Source organism: Girardinichthys multiradiatus, chromosome 17 (genome assembly GCF_021462225.1).
Source record: "Girardinichthys multiradiatus isolate DD_20200921_A chromosome 17, DD_fGirMul_XY1, whole genome shotgun sequence".
Classification (NCBI taxonomy): domain Eukaryota; kingdom Metazoa; phylum Chordata; class Actinopteri; order Cyprinodontiformes; family Goodeidae; genus Girardinichthys; species Girardinichthys multiradiatus.
This window is the reverse complement of record NC_061809.1, coordinates 11,211,104-11,226,696: the sequence shown is the minus strand read 5'-3', so window position 1 is coordinate 11,226,696 and position 15,593 is coordinate 11,211,104. Positions and strand designations below refer to the sequence as shown.

At 44.5% G+C, this 15,593-nt stretch overlaps 1 pseudogene; it reads left to right on the top strand.

The window, feature by feature from the left end:
* The first annotated feature begins 13,143 nt into the window (after positions 1–13,143).
* On the top strand, positions 13,144–15,133 carry LOC124883410 (annotated as a pseudogene).
* Positions 15,134–15,593: the final 460 nt, after the last annotated feature.

The following is a 15,593-nucleotide window of genomic DNA, read 5'->3' as shown; positions in this document are numbered from 1 at the left end:
TTTTGATGTGCATTCGAGCATATTTGTTGCTCGCAATGTTTTAATTAGGCTGAAGATGTTCGTTTTTGCTTACAAACAACAAGGTTGCTTTTAATGAGCCGTATCAGTGATATTCATTTTTCGTCTTTATCTCAAAAGCTTATTTCCTGTCTGCTCTTATGACTATAAATGGATCTGTAGCTAATAAAGGTATTAGAGCTTAGAAGAAAATATAATTCTACTATGCATAGAATCCAATTAGACATAAGCATAAAATTTGACATGAAAAATTCAGTTCTTTAATATACAAAACCTTCATGTAGAAAGACTACTGTACAAGGAAATTCAAGAAAATATTTTGTGCCGAAATGTTAAAAAAATTGTAAAAAATCTGGAATTTTACACTGGAAATTTGTAGAACTTTGACATGACAGGTTTATGCAATCCATAATCTTCAACAGAAATATTATTTATGGTAGATTTATATAAAAAATATCAAGTTATTTAGATTAAATTCATTTGTATTTTTAATGAAAAACATGTAGCATTTTACATGTTGATAGTTTGGTCTTTTTTCTGTTTGAACAAACAAGTATCTGTTTGCCATCAGTTTATCTTTTCAAAATGTATCTTTAACTGACTTACATTTGCCATATTACCCTTAAAAGTTCACAATTTAACCTTCAGTTGCTGTGGTTTTGGTTTAGAGCAGTGATCCTTAATCTTTAAACAGGTAGACATAAACTCTTTTCAAATTAAACTGGATGTGGTTTATTGGTAACACATAGTCAATCTGTTATTTGAATTAAATACGTGTGCATATTAGATGACAAAAAAACAGCGCAAATGTTTGCAAAAACTTAAAATTGTGCATTTACATTTGCAAAACTTAAAAACACGCCTATGAAACACACATAGCGCATTCAAGGTTGAATAATTGTGTTGTCTGGAATGAAATGAACCTTTAATATGAAGTCTGAATAAAGAAAACTGAGGGATGTTCTTTTTGTTTCAGCTAACAAAGACATGTTTGCCATGAGCTTATCTCTTCAAACAGAAGAGGCTGCAATGCCCCTGTTGTCCTGAGAGGGGCGCTGTGGCTCCACATAAGATACCTCCCAAAACATTCACAAACCCAGCAGACCTGCATGTCCACCTGCTCATTTCAGCCAAAGCCACTTTTTCTTCCCAGTGGGAATTAAAATTCAGCATATAAACTGTAATGAAACGGCAAATTGACTAATTAGATAGCATGTGAACTGTTGCTAAATCAATCGGAAGCCACGGTTTCTGGTTTTGTTTGTGGTCCTCCTTCACCCCATCCAAAAGTTTGTTTATGCCAGAGGCTGACCATCTCCATCTTTACAGAGTGGGCACACAGCTGTCCTCTTTAACCGCTTTAAGTGTTTATATGCTAATGTTCGGGTGAGAGTTAACAGGAGAGAACCCCATACGGTGCTGCTGTGTGGGTTGGCTGAACCTGCAGCGCCTCGCTCCGAGTTAACTCCACGGCCCCTCGGATGACGCGCAGCCTACGGGCCAAAGCTGGGCGCGCCTCCGATGCAAATTCTGCCGCTATCTGCTGAAATATGCATTTTATTTAAGCCCAACGTGGCTTTAGTCATTTGGTGCTTCAGAGAGGTAAACCCGCTTTATGGGGATTAAATGAGCCGGTAATGACCCCCGTGATTTGGAAAGCCACCTTCAAGACGCGTTAAAAGACATCTCCCATCTTCACAAACAATTGGAGCTAATGTGGTCGCACAAACAGCAGCAGCAGCAGAGGAGTATGTCTCCATCCCTCTCTCGTCTGTCTTCAACAGATACTAATTGTGTGGGGAGGTAAACACCGCAGTCGAGCGGAGAGGACGGCGAGTCAAGCGTGAATATCAATCTCCCCACATCAGTGTCATCAGATGACTTTGACTGAGTTGAGGTGGGCTCATTAGGGTGCGGCGGGCGCCAATAACATCCAGGTGGAGGACTGCGGCGTTGTGGAAGCCTGCGGTTTGCAGATGTGTGTGTGCGTTCGGTCGTGTGACACTTCTGGATGTATAATCCAACCTACCTTTGGCAGAGGTGTCGCCAGAGTTCAGGGGAGGAAATGTCATGCTTCCACACAGGTCCGCTGTCAGTGCGGAGCATGAGGAACCACACTAGTTCATAAGCTGCCATTTGACGTGTGTTTGGCTGTACTTATGGCAGTACCTTGCAAAAGTGTTTATAACCTTGTGACTTTTTTACATTTTGTCATGTCACAACCAGAAATTTGACTCGTACTCGTACCCATCGGCTTCCGCTTTATCTGGGCCCGGGTCGCGGGGGCAGCAGACTCAGCAGAGACACCCAGACGTCCCTCTCCCCAGACACTTCCTCCAGCTCCTCCGGGGGGAGCCCAAGGCGTTCCCTTCAGCGTGTCCTGGGCCGTCCCCTGGGCCTCCTCCCGGTGGGACGTGCCTGGAACACCTCTCATCTATACCAGGAGGCATCCGGTATAGATGCCCGAGCTACCTCAACTGGCTCCTCTCTATGTGGAGGATCAGCGGCTCTATTTCGAGCCTCTCCCGGGTGGCCGAGCTCCTCAACCTATCCTATCTATAAACCATACATTTTGAGTGTATTTTATTAGCATTTTATGCGAAAGAAAACAACACAAATGCACAATTGTAAAGTGGAAGGGAGTTTATAGAAATCACAGCTCTACCAGTTTTTAATGTCAGTCAGTCATTTTCTACCGCTTATTCCATAGTGGGTCACGGGGGAGCTGGTGCCTATCTCCAGCAGTCTACGGGCGAGAGGCAGGGTACACCCTGGACAGGTCGCCAGTCCATCGCAGGGCAACACACAAACAACCACGCACACACTCATTCATACACCTAAGGGCAATTTAGAGTGACCAATTAACCTAACAGGCATGTCTTTGGACTGTGGGAGGAAGCCGGAGTACCCGGTGAGAACCCACGCATGCACGGGGAGAACATGCAAACTCCATGCAGAAAGACCCCAGGCCAGGAATCGAACCCAGGACCTTCTTGCTGCAAGGCAACAGTGCTACCAACTGCGCCACCGTGCAGCCCAGTTTTTAATGTCTGAGACTAAATTTTTTTGCCTGCTGATTTTTTGCAGAATACCTTCAGCTCAGCCAGATTGAATGGATAACATCTCTCTACATTAATTTTCAAGGCTTGTCACAAATTCTCCTCACAAATTACCCTGTTGCCTAAATATTGTCTCCTCCCTTCTGTCTTTAATTTATTGTGTCCATCCCACCACCCTCTTTCCCTGTCCCTGCTGAATAAAAACCCACAGCATGATACTACCACCACCATATTTCACCATTGGGATGGTGTGTAAAATATAATGAAGTTTGAGATAATCATGTGAAATAATGTGAAAACGGTAAAGAGGTAAGGATACATTTGCAGGGCACTGTACTTTCGCTGCAATGTGGTAATGACTTTTTAGAAATCAAAGTGCTAATTAAGGGGAAAACAAATACTTGCAGCATTGTGCAAAATTTTGTTGATTGAAGTATAAAAACTTCATGTATATTTCTCTCTTCTCTCATTTGGTGCTCTTTTTTTTTTCCTTCTGTAGAGCTGCTTTGATTGTGGAAATATTTTTTCTTCTTTCATTGTTGTTTAGAGTTCTTAATTCTTTGCTATTTGTCTTGCCAGATGAGCTGTGAAAGGTCCAGAGTTTGATTCTTTCATCGCCAGCAAACGTGGACTGCTCTGTTGCTGCTGAAACAATCTGAGAAATAGCAGGAACAGGAGGAGAGGTCAAATCAATACTTTTGAAGACAACAAAATGAAGCATCAGTCAGCTTGGCATCATGATGAGCTCTGGATGTCCACACCTGAAGAGAAAGGCAGATGACTGCAGGTAAGGAAAGATTCTTTAAAAGCATCCAGGCAAAAGTACGGCCGTCTGTTACAGAATCATGCACAAGTAAGATGAACACATCCTGATTTTCATTAGACAGGAAACTGCTAGAAGAAAGTAGGTACTGTTCTAAACTTGCCCATATCTACATGTGTAATTAAAAAAGTATGAAATAGTTGGAACTTGGTTGAACAAGGCTGGAGGAGGACCTTGGCTTATCTTGTTACAACTTAGAGGATGCAAAGGGAGGTAAACGTTCTCCAAAGCTCACTGTTAGACAGCTGCAGCAAAGAGTGGCCTCTCCGGGTCAAAAAGTCTCCATAACAACCATTAACTGCTATCAATGGGTCAAATGGTTGACCATCACAAATGTAAACACGTGGAGTTTGCTAAACTCTACTGAGACACAACATCTCTCTCCAGGTGGGGCTGGAGTGGAGGATGAAAATGTGGAAAACCATCTTACACCCACTGTGAAATACGGTGGAGGACCCATCATGCTGAGGACCTGCTTCCCATCGTGTGTTTCAGCAGCATAGTCGTCCTGAACATATGGCCAAATCAGCGCAGAAATAGGCCGTCTTTCCTTGTCATCTCAGTCACAAGGCTGCCAGAGACTAACTGGTGTTACATTGGAGAATTATTTATGGTGACTGTACAATTATTTACCCATGTTTGACCTCTAATTCCTAAAGCTGTTCTTTCTTTTAATTTGAAGACCCTGACATTTGATTTGAAAGTATGCATTCCATTCAATACAAAAATATACCTTGAATATATTTGGGGGGAATTACCTGTTCTTCTTAATAGCAAAATAGCTCAAGCTTAGTCAGACTGGATTGAGGACATCTGTGAACTGCAATTTTTAGCTTTATGTTCAGGGTTGTGTGTCTGAAGGGCCATCCTTGTATTTAGCTCTGTCCATTTTCCCATTAAATCTAAGCAACGTTCTTGTTCCTACCAAGGAAAATCCCCACAGCATGATGCTACCAACACCGTGTTTTATGGATGCATAGTATGCTCAAGTTATTTACTAATTAGGTGACTTTTGAAGAGATTTGGTTGAAACGGCTTTTATTTAAAGGTTCACACTATTTTGTGTCAAGTTTTTATTTGTAACCATTTTTCAAAACCATTCTTTTACTCCATATGCATGAACTGCTTTGTGTTGGTCTAGCATAAAAACAAACACATTGAAGTTTTTGGTTGTAATATGAAAACATTTGAAAAGATTCAGTGGGAAACTTTAGCACAGCGCTGGGTGTAACATGAGAGTGAAAGGATTCCTCAGTTTCTGATAAAAACATTTGAATTACAGTGAATCAATTTGAATAGGGATGCTTTTTTACGGGCAAAAGACATTCATCTTGAAATTAAAATGAATCAATGGGTTAATATGTGTCTGTTCTATTGGAAAAATCTGCATTATATATCTAGAAACTAATGAGAAAAAAATGGAAATGAAGCAAAAAGCTGTTTCGAAATGAAGGCTTAGATAGAATTTCAGAATAAGGCCAAAAAGAAAAGTGTCCCCACAGCATAATGCAGCCATCACCCTGTTTTAGATGGTAATCCATTGTTCAGGGTGAAGTGCAGGGTTAGTTTTCCACCTTATACAAATTTTTAGTTGTGAAAAATGTCAATATCCATGTCTGGTTTTTCATTTTACTACACATTTATGCACTACATTGGGTTCATCTAGTACATAAAATACTGATAACAAAAGAAAACATGGAAAATTTTAAGGAGGGGTGAATATTTGCAAGGTGCTTATTTGGACCGAATCACCAGGTGTTTTCCCTTAGAGTCTGGGGCTTCAAAGAGCTTCCTCTGAGACCCAAAACTCTTAAAAAATGCAGCTTAGGCTTGTGTGACTGAAGTTTCATGAGTGTGTGAGGTGACTTGTAAAGGAAACGGACTCTGAACCGTGCAACCATTCTTCTGCATTAAACATTTTGCGAACCCTTCACTTTCCATTTTGGGACTTGGGAAAATATTCTCCTGCACCATCTCTTTCCTTCCAGCTCTCTTCTTTTGCTCTTTCTCTCTTCTTTCTCCCATTTTCTGCCCTCTCTCTCTCTCTCTTTCTCTCTCACTCTCTCTCTTGCCGGGTCCTGATAGGCCCAATCTCCGGTGGCCATGTCGAAAAACACTGGGCCAGAATAGCTAAAGGTGGATAAATATTTATGGGGTGTGTTTACTCCGCATCGCATAGGAGAAATAGAAATAGCGTGTTTCCAAGGTGAGCAAAACAAACAACTTCAAAGGAATTTAAATGCACTTGATGTAAATTTCCCCTCCAAAGTCACATGTTTTCTGCAGAGATTATGGTTATACTGTTAATGAAGAGTCTGCGCCTGATTCCAGATGACCTGATTATTGTCTGTAGCCCAGAGGTATTGACAGATGAGGCAGATAAAGTGAGTAAAAGGCATTTGCACACAAATATAAACTGTACATTCTGTTTTTCTTTGCCTTAGATGCATTTCTTTAGGGCTGTAATGTAAACAAAACTCATTGATCTGAGATGAATCTGTGGAAATTGTAAGCTTTTTCTCAGGCTGCAGGTAAAACATGTGAGCAGCTACCGTTCAGTCTTGGTTCCGCTGGCAGACGGCTCGCTTCATCACATGTTGCCCCCATCAAACCCAGTCAGGCGATCGGCTAATTATCCGCTAATGTCATGATTCAGCTGGCTCCGGAAATGTGATGATGGTGATGGCGCGTGTCGGGGGCCAGGCAGGCTGGTTGTTTGGGAGTGTGAGGCGGAGGGAGGGGATCAGCAGGGCTCAGAGCTAGGCCCTTTGATGTGAAAGATAATTACTTGTGTAGTTAAGATAATTAGCACAAGTCCAGAATAAAAGTAAATAGGCTAACTGTCGCTTCCACTGCAGCCGGAATGAAGTCAAGCTGCGAGTGGAACAGCATGTAATTTTCCTGTCTGCTGAAAGTGAAGAGAGATTAAGCATATGCATTTATTTGGCTGAGCACAGTGTATACTCATAATAATCAGTAGGGATTAAAGATCTGGAGCACATGTTCTGTGCCATGCAATAGTTTGCACAGCCCTTCTTGGAAAGCGTTGGCATGCTACAACCACAACATTCAACAACATATATGAACATATGGGTTAAAAACACACAAAAAGATCAAGTTTTATAAATAAACCCAAAAATCCATGTATTATGTAAAAACGGAAGCAATATCTGGGGAGGAAAAAATGAGAAAACATCAAAATTTATTCACATGTAAATTGATAAAATTACACAAAGACTAATCACATCAGGTGCACATGATGAGGACATTGCTACTAAGCATTTTCCAGGAGTTTTTCTCAGTTTAAACTTCAGACACTTAGTTTGGTGTCCTCCCGACTGTTGAAAGTAGAGTAAATACCATAGAGAGATCCAAAAAGGTACTTAAGGCCTTCAGATTGTTATAGTTTACCTGACTGCAAGAGATTGTAAAAAAATTTAGAAACAAGTAATTCTATTGTGCAGAATATAGGCATATTCAATAAATTGGAGAATGTGTTCCAATGAGGCTAATTTGTCAGATTAAATAACCCTTTTAAACTAACAGATGCAGTAGGTAACTGTTGTAAAAATTATTATTTTTTAGATATTTGTTAAACATGTCACTATGTCCTGACAGTAAAACATTGGATAATTTGTGAAAAAAAATCAGGCTTCTCTGGCTCCTCCCAGTGGTCCTACTGTTATGTGCAGAAATGCATGGCTCCTGGTCAGAAACAACCAATCAGAGCCAGGTGGAATGTCTTAGCATAGCAGTGTCAATCACACTCCGCTGTGCACAGCCCTCCCCAGCAGAGTGTGTACCGTCATTCAAGCTCGACATTGCTGGTGTGCTGCAGCTGTGCTAATGGCAGAGAAAAAACCTGACGTTACAGACAACTGCCAATTTCTCGAGTGGCTCTTGCTCAGAAAACAAAGACGGATAAACAGAAGAAGGCCAAGAACAAAAAGCAACTTGCACGTTTACGGAAGGCTCTGCTGTGGGGGAGGTGCTGTGGAGGGAGGGCTGTAGCACAGCAGAGAGCAAGGGGGAGGGACTTGTAAGGTTTGCTTGTTCAAATTTTCAGGCTAAGTCCACATGGTTTTCTCAGAACTCCCTACTGCAGCTTTAAGCAGGTATTAAACATACTTTTCCTTAAGCTCATGTTTGTATTAAAATAGATTTTTTTTATTGGTCTGATGTAATATTTTAATCTTAAAAGTAATTTTTTCATTAGCTATAAGCGGAAAATTATCATAATTAAAAGGAAATCTGCTGAAAAAATTAACATTTTAATATTATTAAAGTTTATTGAATATGACTGTAGTCTATAAATGAGGCAGCCAGTCAAATCAGCAGCCAACATGCACAGGCTGGCCATCAAAGCAAGTTTACCGTGAAAACAGACCACAAGATGCTGAATAAGTCTCCAAAAACCCTAAAATGTTATCGCGAGCCTTCAGCAGGCTCTTTCTACTATTAATATGAAAGTACATGCCAAAAAGGACTGCACAAGTTTATCTTTTATGGAGGTTTGCAAAGATAAACCTTTGCTCCCTGAGGAAAACACAAAGGCCAGACTGAAGTTTGCCAGACAGAACATAGACAAAGACCAGGACTTCTTTGGACAGATGAGTCTAAAGTTTATTTATTTGGATGACAGAACTGAGGACATATTTGACACTCCACGAAAATAACTTCATACCAACTGTGAAGCACAGACCTGGAAGTATCATGGTTTAGGGATGCCTTGATTCAGCAGGACCAAGCCAGTTTACTAATGTAGAATCCACCATAAATTCTACCATTTATTAAAAGGTGCTTAAAGGGGACATATCATGCAGAATCCCCTTTTTTTTCCTGTAAATATATTTTTTTGTGTACTTGGAGTCTCTAAGAGTGCAGCAAAGTAGATTTTAGTCTCTCCAGGTGTTGCGGAGATATCTTTATATTCTGTTTGGGTCGTATTTCTCATTCCATTCAGTTTTCTCTATCATCTATTAGGTTTTTTGAACTGTTACGTCACAGTATTTGCTGCAGAGCAGCTAAATAAGGTCATGGATGTCCGGTTGATCAGTTTTATGTATCCGCCATGTTTATTTCTCACTTTCTTGGATTTTATAGTCCTCTCCCGGCCTTCGAGAGAGGGAGCGGGCCTTCTAGTCGGGCCACTGTTTTGATAGCAGTAGCATTGTGCCTTCTGCTTATGTTAGTGTTGTGTGCTGCTTTTAGCTCCTTGAGGACATAACCGTACAGCATGTTTTGAATAGTATTATTACATATACAGTTTTGCAATGCATTAGCCATATTTGTCTTGTGTCTGCAGCGCTAGATAATTGTTATAAAACAACAACAATTGCCGATCGGATCAAAGCGGAACGGTCTATGCCCATGAGGGGGCGGGGTGTGAAGTGCCTCAACAGCATTTAAAGAAACCGCATGAAAACGAGTTTCTTTCAGATGCACCTCAAAACAGGGGTGAAAGGGGGTCCTGTGGAGCTACAATAACAAGGAATTAAGACCAAAGCATTGCAGTTCCACTTTATATAGACCACAACTGAAGAATTTAAGTGTGAAAAGGAAGGATTTAAAAGCATGATATGTCCCTTTAAGGAAAATTTGAGACCATCTGTAAAAAAACAGAGAAGAAGCAGAACTTCACCTTGCAACATGACAACATCCCAAAACATACCATTATATCTACCAAGCACTGGCTGGATTAGGTAATTCGGAAATCCAAAGCCTAACACCTAGTCAAAGTCCAAGTCTTGATCCCAATGAGATGTTCTGCAAGAATCCCCTTAGAAATCTCAATGCTTAAAATGAAAGCATGATGCTCACAGTATTTCAACCAAAGGGAGTAAAAGTGGCTCTTAGGGGGTAGGGTGTACAAACGTTATTTTCTTTGGATAGCATCCACATTTTTATTGATATTGTTTGTTTATTTTTTATTTTCCTGAAATTAAAGCACATTTTCTTACAGAGATAAATGAAATAAATTTTAGACCTTATCTCTGTACCTTTGAGATTTCAAGAAAAAAAAACAACTAATGAAATTATACAAATACTAAAGTATTTAAAAAGATCTTAAGAAAAGCATGTTTGAATAAGAAAATCTTCAGTTGCTTTATAGAAGAAGGCGTAAAGCTAAACGTCATCTACATAAATGTGAAAGGATATATTCCTTCTATCACTCAATTAAACCGCCGTTCAGCAATTACAGTCCATTCAGAGTTCTGCAGCTAGGTTATTCGCTAAGTCAAACAGGTATTGCTATGTCACTTCCCTGCTCCAATACCTTTATTGGCCTCTGTTGACCTACAGGATCAATTTTAAAATACACAAAACAATATACAGGGCCCTACATGGACAATTTTTTACATGTACATGAACTTTGATGACATCCTATTCTTAATCTACAAGGTCCAATTTGTTGATGTAAATGTCTTTTCATGCCAAAGGTGTTCAAGAAGGTTGAGGTCAGGACTCTGTGCAGGCCAGCTTTGCGTTCCCCACATCAAGCTTTATACACTTGCAGCCATGGAAGTGATTGCAACCGCAGAATTCATTGATTTGGTGGTGTGACCCGATACTTTTGGCAATGTAGTATATCTCACTGACCTCCTCCAAGTTCATACCACCTCACCCTTGCTCCGATCTACTAATCAACACCTGCTGTATATCCCTCGCCTGAACCATCTGATCTGCTGTAAGTATGGGCAGATGTAAGTCTCAGTTCAAGACACATATTTTAAATACGCTTTTTGATGATTCTGGTATCACTGGGGGGTCCTGTTTTTTTTTTTTTTTTTTGATCCTTGTATCCTGTTTTAACCTGTTTTTCCTGTTATTTTCATTGTTTAATTTTTTGATGGTGTATTTTTTTATTGCATTTTATTGTAAAGAATCTTGTGATTTTATCAGCAAAAATGCCCTATAATTAAAGTTCTCTTTCAACATTCGTTTTGGTATCTCACTATGGGACACGCCTCCAGCGCCTGTCCCCCAGAAGCTCTATTACATTACGCTAGTCTTGACTGGCAGGCGGAAGTGACGTCCGCTCCCATGGGAGGGACTTCCTCCCAGTATAAAAGCCGATGTCACGTAGGTGATCTTCAGTCTAACACCTCTTCTCGCTCCCAGAAGCACCTCTCAGACGGTCATTACAGTAACTTGAGCTAGCTTAACTGTTCACAGAGCGAGCTAACACCTCGGTCGCCGAGCGCTTCTCAATAACTGTGCTCGACTGTTCTGAGTCCTTTTCAATGCTGGTCTGTCACCAAACAGCAGCGCTGCAACTGGTCACCAAACTAGCTGCAACCTTAACGGAGCTTAAGAAGTTGTGTAACTTGCACTCGTTCTCACCATGAACAGAGTCAAACCACCATCTAGAACCTGCACATGTGGCAATCTCATAGCTGGGGCAGATACCCACTCTGTCTGCGCTTCGTGTCTGGGGCTGCAACATGCCCAGGACGCGTTGGCGTCACCGGCGAGCTGCGAGCACTGTGCACGGCTCTCCCTTAAGTCTCGTCGGCACAGGCTAGCACGCCAAGCTAGCCTGTCAGAGGTTGATCCTATGATGGGGGTAGCCAATCCCCCGCCACCGGAGCTTCCTGGTACTGATGAGAGAGAGCCCACTTTGGCTGGAGCCAGTTGGGGTGATCAGCTTGACGCTGTCGCGCCACTGACTGACCCAGAGGAAGACGAGGCCGCACTTCCAGGTTTCAGCACTCTTCCTAACGCTGAATCCAAATCTGAAGTGGAGTCCATCAGTCTCGGGTCTGACGATGACGAGCTGGACTGCGGGCCTTATGCCATCCAGTCGGTTGCAAAGCCCTTGGTGACGGATGACACCAGTCGCTGCGGTTCCCCAAACCCGACTGCAACGGACCTTCATGATGTCTGCAGAAGGGCAGCAAAGAAGCTGGGCATCGAGTGGCCGGAAACCCTCACCGAAACTACCGCATCTCGATATGAGGGGAAGCGGCTTCCTAGAGCCAAATCTTCCAGCAGACAGCTGTTGCCGGTCTTTCTCGAGTGCCTCGAGGAAGCAACCCGGTCCTGGAGCAATCCTCTCACCGCCAACAACCCCGCCCTGGGAGGGTCGGCGCTGGACTGGATGGGCATGGAGGCCGGCGGTTTTTCACATCTGCCTCCCGTAGAACCTCTGCTGGCATCTCACCTGCACCCATCGCAGAAGTCAGCCATGACAGCAGCAGGACCCACCCTTCCCTTCAAAGCTGATTCTTTTCAGTCCGCTCTGAATGAGAAAAGCTACAAGGCGGTGGCTGCATCTGTTAAAGCCTTAAAGCTTCCTCTCTTCTCCTCGCTTACCAAGCAGAATTACAGGAGCAGATGACTGGCACACCGATGGCCGATTTGTGGGACGAGTTGTGCGTGGTGACAGATCTATGCCTGCGTCTCCACAGAAGCGCTGTCCAAGCATCCGGGAGAGCCATGGCCCTGATGGTCACTCAGGAGAGAGCTAGATGGCTGAACCTGTCTAGCCTGTCTCAAAGAGAGAAGAACCAGCTCCTCGACACCCCCGTGGACCCGAAGAGCTTATTTGGCCCCACTGTGGCAGCCATGCAAAAAAAAAAAAAAAAAAAAGGGAAGGTGAAGTGCTAAAGCTGTGTCTACCCAGGAAAGCGCAGCCTCCTCCCCCTCCAGCACCCCGTGTGCCGTTCGCTCAAGCGGCGGCTCGACCGGCCTACCGCATCCCCAAACGCCAGCCTCAGCCGCAGTCAGCGGACCGTGGGAAACAAACCGAGCTCAAAGGTGCTTGGGGAAGGAAGCCATTTGCTCCCCTGACGACGCCTGGAAACCAAGCGACCCCTTCCGCTACTGTGAGCGCAAAGAAAAAGAGGCGCGCTACCTAGAGAGCCGTCTTCGGAGTGGGAGAGCAGGATCTGCCAGACACCTGCACCCCCCCTACCAGGACACATCCTGTTCCAGTTCGAGTTCAGAACGCCATGTTCAAGGCAACTCAAACGGCCTGCAGAGCCGATGTTGGAGCTCATCGTTCAGAGCCGACCGAAGTGGAGGAGGATCAAAGCCACCGAGAGCTCAGTGGAGCCGCAGCTGTGGACAGAAAGCACACACCAGTGCACAAACATATGCCAGTGTCTAAAAACACGAACTTCCCCCTTCACAACATGTTCAATAAAGTTGTTTTCTGGCACGCATCCAGGCCTGGAGCCGAGGGCGCAGCCACAACAAAAAAACATGAAAAATATGTTAAAAATAACACAAGGACAGGACATGGCCGTGCAGCTGCACATGAAGCCACAAGGGGGAGCTCTCACCCTACCTCTAACACAGCAGGCTGCTTTTTCTGTGGAAGAAGCAGACCTGGGTGGAGCGCAGCTAGCAGTTGTAGCGGAACAGCAGATCCCTCAGCTGTTGTTGCGCAGTGTTTACACGGAAGCACCTTTAGGTCCACTGGCAAACAACACTCAGCTGTGGCGAGCGTGTGGAGCGTCAGATTGGGTGATAAAGACTGTATCCAAGGGATACAGGCTCCAATTTGTGACAGCCCCACCCCGTTTCAAGGGCATAGTTCAGTCATACGCCCGGGGAGAGTCCGCTCGCATCCTGCAAGAGGAAATAATTTCCCTGCAGCACAAAAGAGCTGTCCGGCTGGTATCGCAGGAGCAAAGCAGAGACGGGTTTTTACTCCAGATACTTTCTCGTGCCGAAAAGGGGCGGGGGTCTGCGACCGATATTGGATTTGCTGGCTCTGAACACATCTGAGACGGCATTCGTTCAGGATGCTAACACACGCAGCTCTGATAAAGTTTGTGCGTCCAGGAGACTGGTTCGTCTCCATAGATTTAAAAGACGCATATTTTCACATCCCTATCTACCCCCCTCACAGAAAGTATCTCAGATTTGCGTTTCAGGGAAAGATATACGAGTACCTGGTACTTCTTTTTGGCCTCTCACTGAGCCCATGTGTGTTCGTGAAATGCACCGAGGCAGCCATTGCGCCTCTGAGGGAAAGGGGGATGCGTCTGGCGACGTATATAGACGATTGGCTGATTGCAGCCCAGTCTTTAGAGGAGCTCATGACGCATGCCGAGATGCTTACTTTACATCTGACAGCTCTGGGATTCACAATAAACTGGGAAAAGAGCATTTTAACCCCAGTAAAAACAATCACCTTCATTGGCCTGTCCCTGAATTCAGTCGAGTTCAGAGCGCGCCTCTCAGCAGAACGAGTAAAAGCCTTTCAGGCTTGTCTGGCACTCTTTCGCAGAGGCACACAGGTGAAATTCAGGTTATGCCTCAGACTGCTCGGTCTGATGGCGTCTGCGGTCATCACACATGCGCCCGTTTCAAAGGTGGGTGGCGTCACTCAGCTTGAGCCCCACACACCATGCTCACCGCAGCGTCCTGGTTTCTCTCATATGTGCACGCGCACTGAGCCCGTGGAAGCGTCCCGGTTTTATCAACACCGGCGTTACCATGGGAACCACAGATGCCTCGCTGACAGGCTGGGGAGCCACTCACGACGGGATGATGGTAAACGCCGTTTGGAGTCCACAAACACAGACAGCTCACATAAATTGTCTGGAACTCCTGGTCGTGATGCTGGCACTGAGACACTTTCTGCCCTTTATCAAAGGGCACCATGTTTTGGTCAGAACGGACAACACAACAGTGGTTGCTTACATCAACAGACAGGGGGGTCTGCGCTCACGTCATTTACACGAGCTGGCATACAGACTGATAATCTGGACCAGCTCACACTTGCTGTCGCTATGAGCGACTCACGTGCCAGGGGTAATGAACAGAGGCGCGGATCTGCTGTCAAGGGGCAATCCCCGCTACAAAGAGTGGAAACTCCACCGCGATGTGATGTCCCAGATATGGAAGAGGTACGGCCGAGCGGGGGTCGACCTCTTCGCATCAGGGGAAAATGCTCACTGTCCGATGTTTTTCTCACTGACAGAGCAACAAGCTCCACTTGGACTGGATGCTCTAGCGCACAAATGGCGCACTGTACGCCTTTCCCCCGCTGGAACTGATCATTCCTACTCTCGCCATGGTGCGAGAGGGAAAACACTCACTCATTTTGATAGCTCCCCGCTGGCCAGGGAAACACTGGCTAGTGGAGATTTTTCAGATGCTACACGGCGAGCCATGGCGGCTTCCCCTCCGCAGAGATCTCCTGACGCAGGCACGCGGAGAAATATTTCATCCGCATCCAGGGCGCATGGCCCTATGGGCCTGGCCTGTGAGGGGTTAAATCTGGCTGCCAGTGGGCTTCCCCAGAACGTTATTGACACAATTCAAAATGCAAGGGCCGTTTCCACGCGTAACGTGTATGAGGGTAAATGGCAGGCATTCGTGGGTTGGTGGGCAAAACCTATGGTGAGCGTAAGGCAAAGCCCTGTGTTGGACGTTTTAACTTTTCTGCAGGCACTGTTGGATAAAGGCTTGGCTTTTTCCACTGTGAAGGTGTACCTGGCTGCTATTTCAGCCTGTCACGTTGGCTTTGGTGACAAAACAGTGGGGCAGCACCACCTGGTGTGTCAATTCATGAAAGGTGCATGACGGCTCCATCCAGTGTCGAGGAGTCTCACTCCTTCATGGGATTTACCTATGGTACTCGATGCGTTGTCACGTGCACCGTTCGAATCGTTGCAGCAGGTTGAGCTCAAAGTGCTTTCCTTTAAAATGGCCTTATTGATTGCTCTGGTTTCTGC